A 14,045-nucleotide genomic window follows, 5' to 3' on the forward strand; every position below is an offset into this window, starting at 1 on the left:
GTCAAGGTTTTGTAGACAGGCAGGAATATCCCCCATAGTAAATGAAAGGAAAACACCAACCTGTATTCATGCCTGGTTTTGAGTTCTCTCTACCTCAATTATTCCACAGTTTTCTGCTCTGTTGCTTTCTGCTTTGCTGAAGCTCTCCCGCAAGGTTTTGGACAGATCATTTTCCTCCAGTTGTGCCAAAGACAGTAACAAAGCTCCATTAGGAATCCTTAACTGTTCTTAAGCCCCATTCTCCAGCAACTTTCATTTCCCTATAACCTGAACTAAAGTTGGCCACAAGGCACACATAAATGAAATAAGCATCCACATATTTGCATGAGATGCTTCACTCATTGTACTACATGAAATTCTTCTGACTTTAGTTTTATTGGAAGGAGACCAAGACTGTTGTAATTCTCTGGGGAATGTTTTTTTCCCCCAAGACCCCTAATGCCTGTAACCATATGGTTTGACCTTTCCTTCCTTTCTTGACCTAACTGGCTGAGTGCCAGCCATTCTCCCAGAGTGGGAGACTAGATAAGACCCCTGTACTTCCTTGTTCATGCTCTTTTCCCCCTAGAATTTTGAAGAATAAACACCTGGGACAAAGCTCCTGGGGAAAGGGCCTCTTCTGATACCTTTATCTTGTCCTTGGTAAAAATTCCCTCCAAAGCCTCCTAAACACTGAATAATCTCAAGCCCCCAGAGGCAGGCAAGGGGTATTTTTACACAGGACCATGTTTCTGCTTGAACTACAGAAAGCTAATTAATAAAATGGACCGGATTTACTAAAAAAAATGGTACATTTCTTCATCTAGGATTTCTATTGTGACTATTAAGATGTCAAATAGCAGAAATGTAATGAACATTTCTTTCTCTTTTTTTTTTGTCTAAATAGTTCCAGTTTTTTTCATTATTAATAATTTTTTAAATTATTTGGATTCCTTTATTCTCATTCCCTTTTTTACAGTACAATAAAAAAGACAAATATATTATAGCATTTGCCTATTTCATTCCAAAGAAAGCAGTGCAGAAAAAAATGTCTTTTGTGTCAGTATTGAGAAGCATGCAACAGAGCTGATTTCTAGTGGAGACAAAAGCAGACATAAAACTGTTAGCTCCCTATGACTTATCACAAATCCTTTCAGCTAGTAATATTCATGTTTTGTACTTCTTAAATAATAAGTGAAAGCACAATGATGTGAGAAAATATATTTAGCTGCTCTTATTTTTAGAAACATTGGGAGAAAATTTGCTCAACTATCTAACTTAAACTAATGAATTAAAATTCCACAGCTGTATCTCAGTATCTGTCAGGAACTAAGGTCCTTTTTCTGATGGCAATAGTCCTACAGAGTATTGCACAGGTGTAAAATCTTAGAGCTGGAAAGGAAAATATCTGATGAGGTATTTGATCTCATGTTTGCTAGCAAGGGTTGTTTTGAATACTGGAGTGTAGATTAATGCTTAGCGGTTTCCAAGCTGCACTCACATGTCCTGATGCATATGCTGCTTATCAGAATCAATGCTAAGAAAATACAGCTGTGCTGCAATGAATTTCTGTCCTGAGAAACTGGATAACCTGGATTCAAAGTCTTGCATACCACATTTTCTTTCATGATTAAGGCTGTACAAAGCTTTGGATCAGAGTAGTAGTAATAGTAGTATAGGCAGCTATTTCTTACAATAGTAGCAATGGTTTTTTCCTAAACCTTTTCTAGATCATGTTTTCTGTATACTACTTCTCTGTTCTCTGAATGAGGGAATTACTTCAACAAGGGATAAGAAATGTTCAGATTTTCTGTTCCTGTTCCTGCAATTCTTCAAATTTGTTTTCATTGAAATAGAGAGATTTTCTTTTCTAGTACTTACTGGATTATGTCTCAAGATCTGAATTTAAAACATTGCCATCATATTTATTTAATTTTGATTCACCTTATTGAAGCAGTACTTTTTTTTGATCTGCTCTTGAATTAAGCACATTATTAGAATACACACCTCCGTTTCTAGTATCATGGAATGATATCCTTCGGTTTAAATTATATTCTTTTTCTGAAGTATTTTTCTCACAATATATGAATTTCAATGCAATAGAGAATTACTTATTTTCTTCTACAATATCAGGTACTCATATCATGATGGATGCACCAAAAAACCTCCTATATCATTCGTGTACCTCCAGGCTTCAGGTACCTTTCTATATGCTTTGACTTAATTTGTTTCAGTCTAAGAGGACATTTAATCAAACTTTGCTTAGTAAAAAATGCTGGCTTTTCTCTGCATAGAAAAAAACTTTACTTTGCTAATCAATAGAAGATATTTTTTTTGTTTTGATTAATTTAATTGCTGCCTTTATAAAAATTTGAAAAAAACCCTGCTCATATATATGTAAATTCAGAGAACTCTATTCAAAAGCATTTTTATACAAACACCAAATTAAAATTTTGTGCTTTTTCTTAAATGATATAAACTAAATTTAGTTACATTCTCCTAGCTTTCACCAGCTATTTCTTTAATAAATTGAAATTGTATATGCTACTTCTACTACAAAGAATAATACTTAGAAATAATTGACAACAGCAGTAATTCTACTTCTTCCACTACTCTTACTCTTCCTAGTTATATGCAAACCCCATAACAGATTACATCATTTTATTCAGGTTTTCCAGTTAAGACATGTTAGCAATCCAATTCGAAACATAATTATGTAAATAATACATTCAAGATTACCAGGTATATGAGAAAATGCCAATATTACTATAAAAAGGTAGTATGGGATAAATAATGAGATGTATTTCATGTTTATAAAATTTTGATCTGCCTGCATCTGGAGATCCTATAAACTATGATCAAAAGTCATATAGAATTGTGTAATAGATTTTCTGCTCATCAAATGGGAAAAATGTAAAGAAAATGTAAAGATTGAGATAATTGTAAGACCAGTAAAATTAGCTAAGGCGTTTTAGTTTATCATAAGGAGATTGGGTAACAAAGTGGTACAAACATATCGTTATACTCCAAAGTATGGAAGTCCATCTTTTTTATTCTGGTAATGGTGTTCCAGTGACATTTTACAAGGAAGGAGTAAATATGGTGTGCAGGTCTTGTGACTTAACATTAGGGAAAGTTTCTACAGATTTGTAAAATTCATAAATGTTCAAGGAAAGAAGAACCTACTAAAGTCAAAAAGTTTAGCATAGAAACATTAAATCTTAGGAGACATATTTTATTTTCCATCTCTATAAATATGCAAAGAGTTAAGACCTGTCAGCACTGACACAAGAAGAAATAGGTATAAATTATTTGGTCTGTGAGAGGTCAGTTGGTAAACCCAGAGAATTTACAATATATCCTTCCACAGTAAGAAATCTGGAAAATTCAAGTGTCTGTTTTACAGGAGACATTAAATGTACACCGGCATTAGTAATAAGGTCAGCAGAGCAGGTTAAAGAGCTGATTCTGTTCAGATATGCTTTTTCTGAAACTTGTATTTCTTTCTATTTTTCAGGCTTAACTACTTCATACATAAATTACTACTTTACTTGGCTTAAGCCAAGTTGTTATTTTAACTAAGCAATTTATTGAGCTACTTTTAATGGTAATAAAACATAGTTAAATGGAGTAAATCACTTAATTTCAAATGAAGCAAAGTGTATGTGCCTTTAAAGTCTATAGGCATAGCTGTCAGACACCTAGATTGAATTATTCACGTACAAATTGTATCTCTCATATGTGTAAAAGTTTGCAGTAGCAAAATCTTCAGTGGCTTTTTAATTTTTTTTAATGCATTAGTGTCAAAAAGTTAAAAAAGGAGAAGTTGATGAGAAGAAAGGATGAAAAGAATAAATAATGTATGCCAAATAAAAAAAAAAAAAGGCATATATTGCATTGTATGCCAAATACAGTGCAGCCCCTACTTGACTAAGGCCTTTTCACCCAACAAACTGTTCCCATATGTAAATAAAAAATTATTGTATTAAGAGTTTTTCTATCTATTTTTCATATTCAAATAAGGATGCAAATATTTGTACATTTTTTCCTGTTATTGTTTGGATTTTTTTCCTGAGATTTGAAACAGTGACTTGTTTTTAGGGCAGTGAGAATGAGCATTACAAGATGATCTGGTCACTCACGTATTGCTTGGCTGTATACATTGAAAAAAAAATTAAGAAGGACAACTGCCTGCATCATAAAACACATGTATTCTTCAGATATTTTTGTGCATGTATATATGTATATAGGCTCCACTGTCTCATCACCTTAGAAAATAATGCACTAACTAGAAATATGTGTCTGTCTTCCAGATAAATGAACCTCCAACTCACATGCCATGTACATCCTCTGGTCTGCACAGGCAAGGTTGTCACCAGCAGGACCACGGTTATGATACTTGCCCTTTGTTCAGCACATCTGTAGTGAAATATGCAGTTTTTCATTGCCCAGGAAGTAAAGCATTTTTAAGTGCTAGAACAAGTCAGGTGGAGGTCATCAGGAGAGTCATGGTTGGAGCAAATTCTACAATCACAAGCTGACAGATCAGCCCTCAGCCTTGCCTCTGGAATCTTTGTTACTGTCTACAATTACATAATCAGAGGACACAGAGAAGATGGAATCCAGATTTTCTGGGTTTTATCTGAAACTGTCAAATAGTCTGAGGAACTGACAGAGTATCTACTGATTTCATGTCACACTCAGATTGGGAAATAAAGATAACATAATCTAATTTGTTCTCATCTGCTTTCAACTGTAATTTGTTCCAAATTTTTTTGCCCTTTGGTAAAGAAATTGGTCAAGTTTCTCTGTGCAGATAATTCATTATCTGCAATATCAGAACAGCTCTCATCAATCATTCCTGCACATTCTGCAATTCTCAGGTCAGAATATTAACAAATCCTTTTCAAATTTATGGAGCCATTAATTTAAAGTGACCCTTTTGGTTTTAATGAGGTTAAATGAAAGGCACCAGTACCAAATGTAGAACATTGAACTTGATGTTTCATATATACAAATATGCAAAGCAAAATTTGATAATGTATTTGCTGTCAATTTTTCTGGTAGAAATTGGAAAGCATTCATGTGTGTTTATCCAAGGTGGACTTGGGCCCTTACTTAATATTGTAACTGAAAATAACTAAATCTTTTAAGGTCTCAGATACTGGTAGGGGTTTTGGTAAAGAAAAAATTATCATCTAAACTCCTACATAGTTTCTTAATTGTCACATATAGGTATATGGATTAATTGCATTCAACACACTATAGTTCTAATTGTCTCACTGGTCTGACTCTGAAAACATCTATAAATTTAAAAACAGGACTCAGAGTGGTAATCCACTGCATTCTAAGTAAAATTATACTTGTCTCTGGGAGGTTGCTTTTTTATCAATTGCAGAATTCTTAAATATTAATATAAATATATTAACTTCAGCACAAAAAAGAGTAATGTAAACAGGAAATTAAAGCTGTTTAAAAAAATCCCTGTAATCTAAGAAGAATGATATTTGCAACTCAACTAAGCAGAAGAAGTTTTCAGATTCACAGAATATTTTGAGTTAGAAGGCAGTTGTTTTGTTTGCTTGTTTAGTTACAATATTTAATTTTATTTTAGGAAGTTGCTTAAGGTTGTCATGTTAATGGTCTTATATAATTTAACTGCATAAGACCATTGCCAGTATATGTCTTTTCCGTATCTCAGAATGTCATTCAGCTGTAATCAATTGGAAAATTGTTTCATTCTCTAGTTCTTGGAAAAGATATATAGATATATATATATATTTAATTGTTTTTGTAACACCATGGACAGAAAAAAATGGGAAAATAAGTGCTGAAGAGGAATTAAAGGGATATTACTGTAAAGAAACTGTGAACCTGCCAAGTAGTAATAAGTAGTGTCAGAATACTGAAAGTTAAAGGGAATTTATCCAATTTTTTGAGGTGTATGCTGTGTATCAAAAAATGCATCACCGAATTTTATGTGTAAAATAAAGCTACTATTTTATTTTTCCATACCTCTTTTGATCACTCAGCTGGGATCTCATTAATCTAGTGGTTTGATCTTTAGCTGTAGCTGATCAGCCTTCTCAAAAAAAAGAAGAGAAAGGAAAGGGAAAACACTCATTAGAAGAACGGTATTTTGATACAATTATGTGTATACAAAGTTCCCAGGACATTTTGACTGAAATCTTGACTTTGCCTGTACTTTACTCACATACTCCAGAAACTTATTTATGCCATATTAGAACTGGGGATGGTGTTTGGTAGAAAGACATAGAGCTTTCTTTATATCCTCTAAGATCTCTTTTAACTCAGGAACTCTCCACCAAAATTATGCTTTATCTGCACATCACCAAAAGAGTACTTTCATAGTGACCTCCTGGTTAACTAAAAAAGTATAATAGCTTGTGTAAAGTAGTGGTTTCATGTACTGCATTCAACTGCAGAAATAGCAGAATTATCCCCCTAACTGCCCAACTTTCAGTGGTGCTTTAATAGCTTTTGACCTTTCAGGAAAAGATACAGCCCACTTCCCTGCTGGATGCTAGACTCAGTGACAGAGAAGATACCTGCCAGGCTTCACAGTTTCCTAAGATTCAATATAGCAAATGAAAGATACTATGAAGAATAAAGCATCCTTAAGATAGCTATCAATTATAGGTCTATTGAACCAAACTAACACTTGCAAAGTCCTGGTAGACTTTGTCAAAAATCAACATTATATTACTTCTCTTTCATACCCTATGAGGATTAAGAAAGCATTGAATTTGTTAACTTTCTGTATACAAGACTGTAGAAGCCCTTTGTAAAAGAATTTGTTAGTCCAGAGGCAAGAAATCAGATTGTGATCCCTGTTAGCTCAATGTAAATATGAAATAATGGAAATAGGTTTTTAAAATTGAAAACATTAAAATTACAGTTATAAATGTCCTATTAATTTGGAGTTCTCTGCTTTTATTTACTTAATTAAATCTTTCAGTTTCTCTGTAAATAATAAAATACGAAATAATACTTTATGTCTTTAATTTAATTAGAGCTTTAGTACAAAAAGATGCTACTGTTTTGTAAACCACTATATTGATCATAGTTAACACTGAAACACTGATACAGCTGCACACTTGTCCCTCCTCCCATGGAGCAGCAAAAATAGAAGGAGAGTCTTGGCTTGGAAGTGAGAAATCTTGTGGATCAGGTTAGGTCTTTCAGGTCTGCCCCTTCCCAATTCTTGACCACCACAGCCTGTTCTCTGGGGAAGCTCGGAGTGGGGAGAAAGAGAAAGTCTGAGTGATGTGCAAGCACTGGTGATGACACCTCTGGAATACTGCACTGAGATTTTGAGTCCCTCATTCAAGAAAGATTTTGAAATATGAAAGACATACATCATAATGCGACCCCAATTATCAAGTGTCTAGATTGCATGTTCTACCTGAGACAAGCAAAGGGAGCTGGGCTTGCTTAGTCTCCTGAAGAAGAGGCTAAGGGGTCACTTCACAGCAGTCTAATATCACCTCAGGGGGAGTTGCAATCATGAAAATGTCTAGATGATACTGCGAAAACAAATGGCCCCAGCCTGTGGCTTGAGAGGTTCCTATGAGGCATTAGGAAAATAACTGTAACTAAAAGGGTAGTGCCACACTTAAATTGGTTGCCATGGACAGTCCTGGGCTCTGCACCCCTCGAGGTCTATGAGACTCAGACAAAGTTACAGCCAACCTGATTTCATGCTGGCAAGCAAATCTACTTCAAATAAAACATTAACAAAATAGCCTTTAGAAATATCTTTTAAAAACCTTTTTTAATAATTTCACGATTATCTGTTTCTCAGGTTTATATTATAGACATCAAGAAATGTTCATTGCTGCAGACAGCAGCCTGGAACCCAATTGCCTAAAACTTACTTTGAAAAGAAATTATCAGTTTCTAAAGAGTAAGGTGTGTAAACTAATATGTATTTAAAACTTTCAAGCTACAGGCCTGAATGTACCTTAGCACAGTCAAGAACTGGAAACTTTATCTACCATTTCAGTTTCAGAATGTTCCAATATGTTAAAGACAAGATGTGCTGTCAGGATAGTGCAGGATCACGAATGCTGTCTAAACAGTCTGTGTTATCTCTTGTGCCAATACAAAAGGAATTTCAGTTCCCGGGACTCCTAAAACTGGATCTTTCAGAAGTGTAAATTGAGTAAAAAATAATTTTAAAAATTTAAAAATATGAAAAGGAAGATTGTTCAATGTCACATCAGTTTAAAGCTGATTTATTTTATTTCAGTAACATGAAGATCATATGAGAGGCTAATTTTCTTTCTGGGTGGTATTGAATGGAATCAGTTTGAATGAGAACTTGAGTTGAAATAAACGAAAACCTATAAGCAATTTGTTGAATCCCAATCTTTTGTTTATTTAAACAGGGTTATGATCCTTAATCAATACTTTCTTCAAATTAAGATAACAAATCTTTTCAAGAATGTGTTAACAGTTTGTTTATAAGACATTTCTAAACAGCACTGAGGATCTAAGATAAGAAATCAAACAGGCCACTACTGCAACCTGTTTCTCACTTTAAAGATTTATTAGACATTATCTTGCTATGGAAAACTGTGAGGTTTATGAAAAAAAAAAAAAAAGAAGGAAAAAATAGGAAATGTTTTCCAAATGATGGGGAAAAATATACAAAATGCTTCAAGCACTTTTCTGATTCACTTACTTTTGATTAGTTTGAATGGATCAAATGCAACCCTAAAAACCACAAGTCTTCTAGCTTATCTAGAAGACTATCAAGAACATCTATTCTTCAATAATGAGGTGTTCTGTTCCCAAGGTGGATGCAAATGGCAAACATGGAAAAGAAGGCATGGTACAGTAGAACTGAGACACATGTTTATTATCACAGAGTCCTCCTACCACTGTTTTCTATTTACTAGCTAAGATCCATTATCTGTTTGCATATAGAAAGCTAAATGGCTATGAAAGTCATACTGGCTCCCTACAAAGAGAAAAGAGACCTCTGAGTCAGGCACTCTTGAACACTTTAAATGCTGTAAGACACCTAAATGTCCATTTTCCAACTTCTGTAATTGCAGTGCTTACACTCAGCTCTGAGATCTGAACCTGACTTCTAATAACCATCTTTTGCCATAGTCTGGTGACATACAGGTAATCATAAAGCAGCACAAACTGTGAGATGCCAAATCTGAAAAACTGATGCAGTTACCTCTTTCTAGAATTAGAGCATTTGATTGTCAAAAAGAGGATTTAGAAAAAAAAATAAAATCTGTGAATTTAGACTAGCACAGCTGTTGCTGTTGTTAATGAGGAAAAGAACATGAAATGCAAAAGAGGATGGTGAGTTAGTTTCACTGACAGGGCATTCAAGCTGATTTCCAGTTGTTCTGCCCTGAATAAATGTACTGAAACTGCAGTAAAGGCTTCACAATTATTTCCATGTCTCATACTTGGCTTTGTCACCCATACACATCAGCTGGAATGTTGGAACTAATTAAAATCCTGCCCAGTTTCACAGTAAGAAAAAGATTTCAAACATCCATCACAGTCTTAAGCCAAAATAATTATAAAATGCAAATCTGTATCAGATATATTGGTATCTTGTAGTGATTAATGTTTATAGCCAATAGAAACTTAATTTCAAAATCATAGTTTCCTCTATGTTAGTTGCACTTCTCAGAAAGAATATCTTTCATGTGGAAGTCCTAGCTTTCAAACTTTTCAAGCCTTGAAACCCTGACATTATCATGCTTTCTGCAGACTTCTGCTGCTATTGTAGTAACATGGAGATGAAAAGGACTTCATGGATTACTGAGTCTGGTCCCCTGCTGTGTATATAATCCTGAGCCCAGTGAAATCCATGGGAGTTGTAGCTTTTACTTCAATGGTAGCATGATTAGGCCTAGAGTGTCTTAAAAATGTTAAAATTAAAGTCAGGGGTTTTTTGTCACATTTTTCTGATGACTTTTTAAAGATTGTATTAAGAGGTCTTAAATTCCAAATGTAATTGGTTCAGTGTAGTTGCACTTTGTTTCTAAATTCTTTATTCTCTGAAGAAAATCTGAAAATAACACTAAAGAATTTATTCTTGCTCATGTCTACTCATGAAAGGTCACAGCACACTGAGCTTAGATGTCTCAAGCAAAGGAAAGACTAGAGGCAAAGGGCCACAACCTTTAAACTGATTTAACTCTTCATAACCATAATGATCCAAAGAATTGGAGTAACAACAGTTAGAGATGGTATTCACAGGGGATGTAAATGCTTACTGCCCCTGAAGATCTGTATTTATCCTGTTCTGTTTTCTTAATAGGGCTAAAGACAAAAGATTAGTCCACTGGATTAATCTTCCAGATCTGCATTTTCACAGAGTGAAGAGGATATATCTCAGGTACTATCTCGTATCTTCAAGCTGTATCAGGAAAGAAAGACAGCAATGTGAAGTCAAAATATGTTATCTTACAAAACCTGCTGAAACAGTTAGTATTTTCCAGTTTATTTAAAACTAAAATTTATTTGAGCCTACATCAATTATCTAAAGCTACTTATCTGGTCAAAGGCAGTGAAATTTCCTTTATATGATCAACAGAGAGACATGAAACACCTTGGGAATGCAAATCAACATGAGCACCTGTATTAGATTGCAAGGATTCATTCTATGAGAGAAAAAAACCCAAAACAGCCTAACAACCAAATGACCAAACATCCAAAACCAACAAAAAAGCCAACTCTCAGATTTTATTGATAAATTTTGGATTTTTTTAAAGAACTGATGAAATATATTAGCTTGTAGGATTGCTTCAACTATGATTTTAAATTATGCCAGTACATTTAGGACATCAACATCTTTGAAGATTTTATGAAAAGTTGAGTATAAATTCACAACAAATATGTGTCATTATTCTGCAAAGCAGAAAAAAAGAATGTAGAAATATAGCTAGTTCTGATGTCTTTAATATGAAAACAGCTGTAGATTAATAGCCAATACTGCTCTCTTAACCAGCATGAAAAAGGATTTACTACAGTTTGTAAATAAGCAGTGGAGGAGTGAAACTAGCAGCTTTAAGTTAGAAGCAGACTTCAGAGAAGCACTACTAGAATTTAATGCATAAGAAGTTTTTCACTAATACAAATTCACATTCTTCTAACCTCAGTAAAAAATAGTGTTTGAATTGTATGAGGTTCAGCAAACTAAATGCAATGAGATTTTCTGAATTACTGTGTTCATGTAAAACAATTGTGAGGTTTTACATCAAAACAGATAATGCAATTGCTATTAGAGTCATATGTTCCAATATAGAGTCCTCAGATTTCTAATTTCATTTTCCAGCTTTTTCCTTGTAATTTTTTTTTAAAAAAAACAAGCATTGATGTATTTTTTCTGTTGAGAATCCATAAATTCATAATATATTCCCTTATTCTATGAATTTTAACTCTCTTTTAGGCGTGTCCAATGACTTCAGAATTTGTGTCTTAACGTGAAGCACAGTTGGACCCTGGGTTTCCTAATTCTGGGTTTTTGCCGTAGTTTTCTTTTGTTGCTATAAATACTGTAAAAAGTTGATAGTGATACAATCACTCTGGGATGAACCCATGAATAAAAGCAATAAGAATTTAAACACAAGTTTATCTTCTAAACTGGATGATTTCATAGTACTGTTTAGTAAGTTGTGAAGAGTGCTACTCCAGTAGCATACAGTACAAGAGAAAAGAAAAAAAAATCCAAGGAAACACAAAGTTTAAACAGTTATTAAACCACTATTAAATCTCATATTTTCTCATATGGCATTACAAGTAGATTGTAATTTTATCATATGCATGACATGCCTTTTAAATAATTTTTTAAAAGCAAAAATAAAGATACATTTTTCTTTATCACAAGGCCAGTCATCATAAGGGTTATTTTCAATGATTAAAATATAATAAACTTTGAAATAAAAGAAATATATCACAATGAAAATACTGATGGAACTAATGCAAATGTTTTCTGACTTCTGTAGCTGGATGAAACTTGCTGCATTAATCATTTTTCTGTTCACAGGTCTAGAAGCAGATTCACATCTAATAAATAACATATAACATAAAATCCACAATTCAAATTTATACTTGCTAATACCTATGGGTACCCATATAAAGCAATCAATTTTTTATACTTTGAGTCTCATTTATACATCTGCTGTATGGATGAATATGAGAACAAGATAAAAATCATAAACTACTTATCTGAAGTTTCAGTTAATAACACATCTATGCCTACATCATTTTGAGGAAAATATTCTGTTGTTTCTTTTCCACAATAATGCAGTCCTGGAGGCAAAGATGAAACAAACAAGACTGAAAATAAAATTGCAGATCTATATATCACAGGAAGAAAACAAAACTGAATAGAACCAGGAACTGACATTAATTAAAGAAAATATGAAAGATAGCAGTTTATAGAAGCTGTTCTTTTACATTGGCATTTAACTACCACACAACATATTCATCTATCTGAGTTCCTAGCTGCTTTGCCCTTCATATTTGACATCAAAAGATTTTTTGAGAGTTTTCCTGAACTACAACACTACATTGTAAATTGGAAGCAGATTGTATTGAACAAGTTTTATTTAAATCAGTGGTTTTGTCTCTCCTAATCGCATTTTCATTCATAATCTTTTTGTGAAGATATTGTATCTGATCGCAATAATTTTACACCTTTAGACTCCTAAATTTTTAACACTTTTTTGCTATTGTTTTTATAGCTCATGTTTTCTCCTATAGTTGCTTTAGACAAGTAGATACTGGTCTAAATTGTACTTCATCTTCTTTAAAGGCATAGAACACTGCACTCTATACAATGAGCCATCCTGAAAATGGATCATACTGAAAGATAATGAAATTTGTGCAGCAGGGACATGAAAACAGCCCTGGCTGGGTGTTGCAATCCACACCTCTCAATGGATACACAAGGTCTCCACAAACCCCTTCAGGAGAATGAGACCTGAAAATAAAAGGGATTATCAAAAGCTAAAACTATCTTCAAGCCACTTTAATTAACTAGTCTTAAACTCTTCAAGTTTAATTCTCTGTATGTCTTCTAGACACTTCATAAAATGTAAGCAAATTAGCTTTTTTTTTTCTTTAAATACACACCTGAATTCCCCCAGCTTCCTTTATTTATTCCTCCCTCTGCACCGGCATTATAACCTGTAACAACTTATTAGTTAGAACACTTACTCAAAATTATGCTGGAGTTTAGCACCTTTCCTATGAGAGAGAAATATATTTGTACACTTACAATTTTTTTATTTATTTATTAGTGCTGTATGAAATACTTTTCAGAAAAAGGGACAAGGCAGGTTTTATAAATCTCAACCCATACTACAATATGGATCCTTAAATTAGGCATGATAAATTAAATCAAACTTCACCAGCAGCTTCTGAATGTGAGAATTAGGACATTTGCTCAGACCTGGTCTGTTCCATATTTCTAAATGTCCATTGAGAATTTTGTAATTCACAACTTCTAGCTATTACCCACAGAGGTTTGTAGCTGAAACCCTGCCTCAGTGACTGTTTCTTTATTTCTATTTTCCGTCATAGTATATTACTTTTGGGAATATGTTTTATAGTCGTCTTATTTTTCGTATTATTAAAAATATTTAAACTTGCAACATTGTATGTTTCTGAAAGTTGCTCCAACACTTTCTGCATTCATTAAGGAAAAGGGGAAACTACATTTAAAGATCATATAAAATTGACCCATTGCTTTCCATTTGTTTTCTCTCAGCAAGTGGTTTCAAATTATGCAAAACAACTCAAAGGAAAAATTTTAATAGGATAATAAATTCATTCATATATATATAATTCTTTCTGATAAAGTCTCAGAGTAATTAAATAAAAAATATTCCTGGTCTAATTACAGAGTTTTCATGATTGATACAAATCCTTATGCTCACTTTGAAATAAAACACCTTTATTTGAATAAATTAGAACAAAATCTAAAGCACTTAAGTATATGTAAATCCAGAGTTAAAAGTGGATTAAGTACCACTTACAAGTCCCATGAAAAATTACAATTT

The 14,045-nt window shown here is 33.3% G+C and overlaps 1 long non-coding RNA gene across 1 annotated transcript; it reads left to right on the plus strand.

Annotated features, from left to right (window-relative positions):
- Positions 1 to 2,110: 2,110 nt before the first annotated feature.
- Positions 2,111 to 4,711, plus strand: LOC136286014 (uncharacterized). The gene is made up of 2 exons (XR_010719686.1): positions 2,111 to 2,177; positions 4,293 to 4,711. It is a non-coding gene; the product is annotated as an uncharacterized lncRNA (long non-coding RNA).
- Positions 4,712 to 14,045: the final 9,334 nt, after the last annotated feature.

The sequence above is a fragment of the Chamaea fasciata genome, unplaced genomic scaffold, assembly GCF_029207755.1.
Source record: "Chamaea fasciata isolate MVZ Bird 193981 ecotype frontalis unplaced genomic scaffold, bChaFas1.0.hap1 SCAF_2, whole genome shotgun sequence".
Classification (NCBI taxonomy): domain Eukaryota; kingdom Metazoa; phylum Chordata; class Aves; order Passeriformes; family Sylviidae; genus Chamaea; species Chamaea fasciata.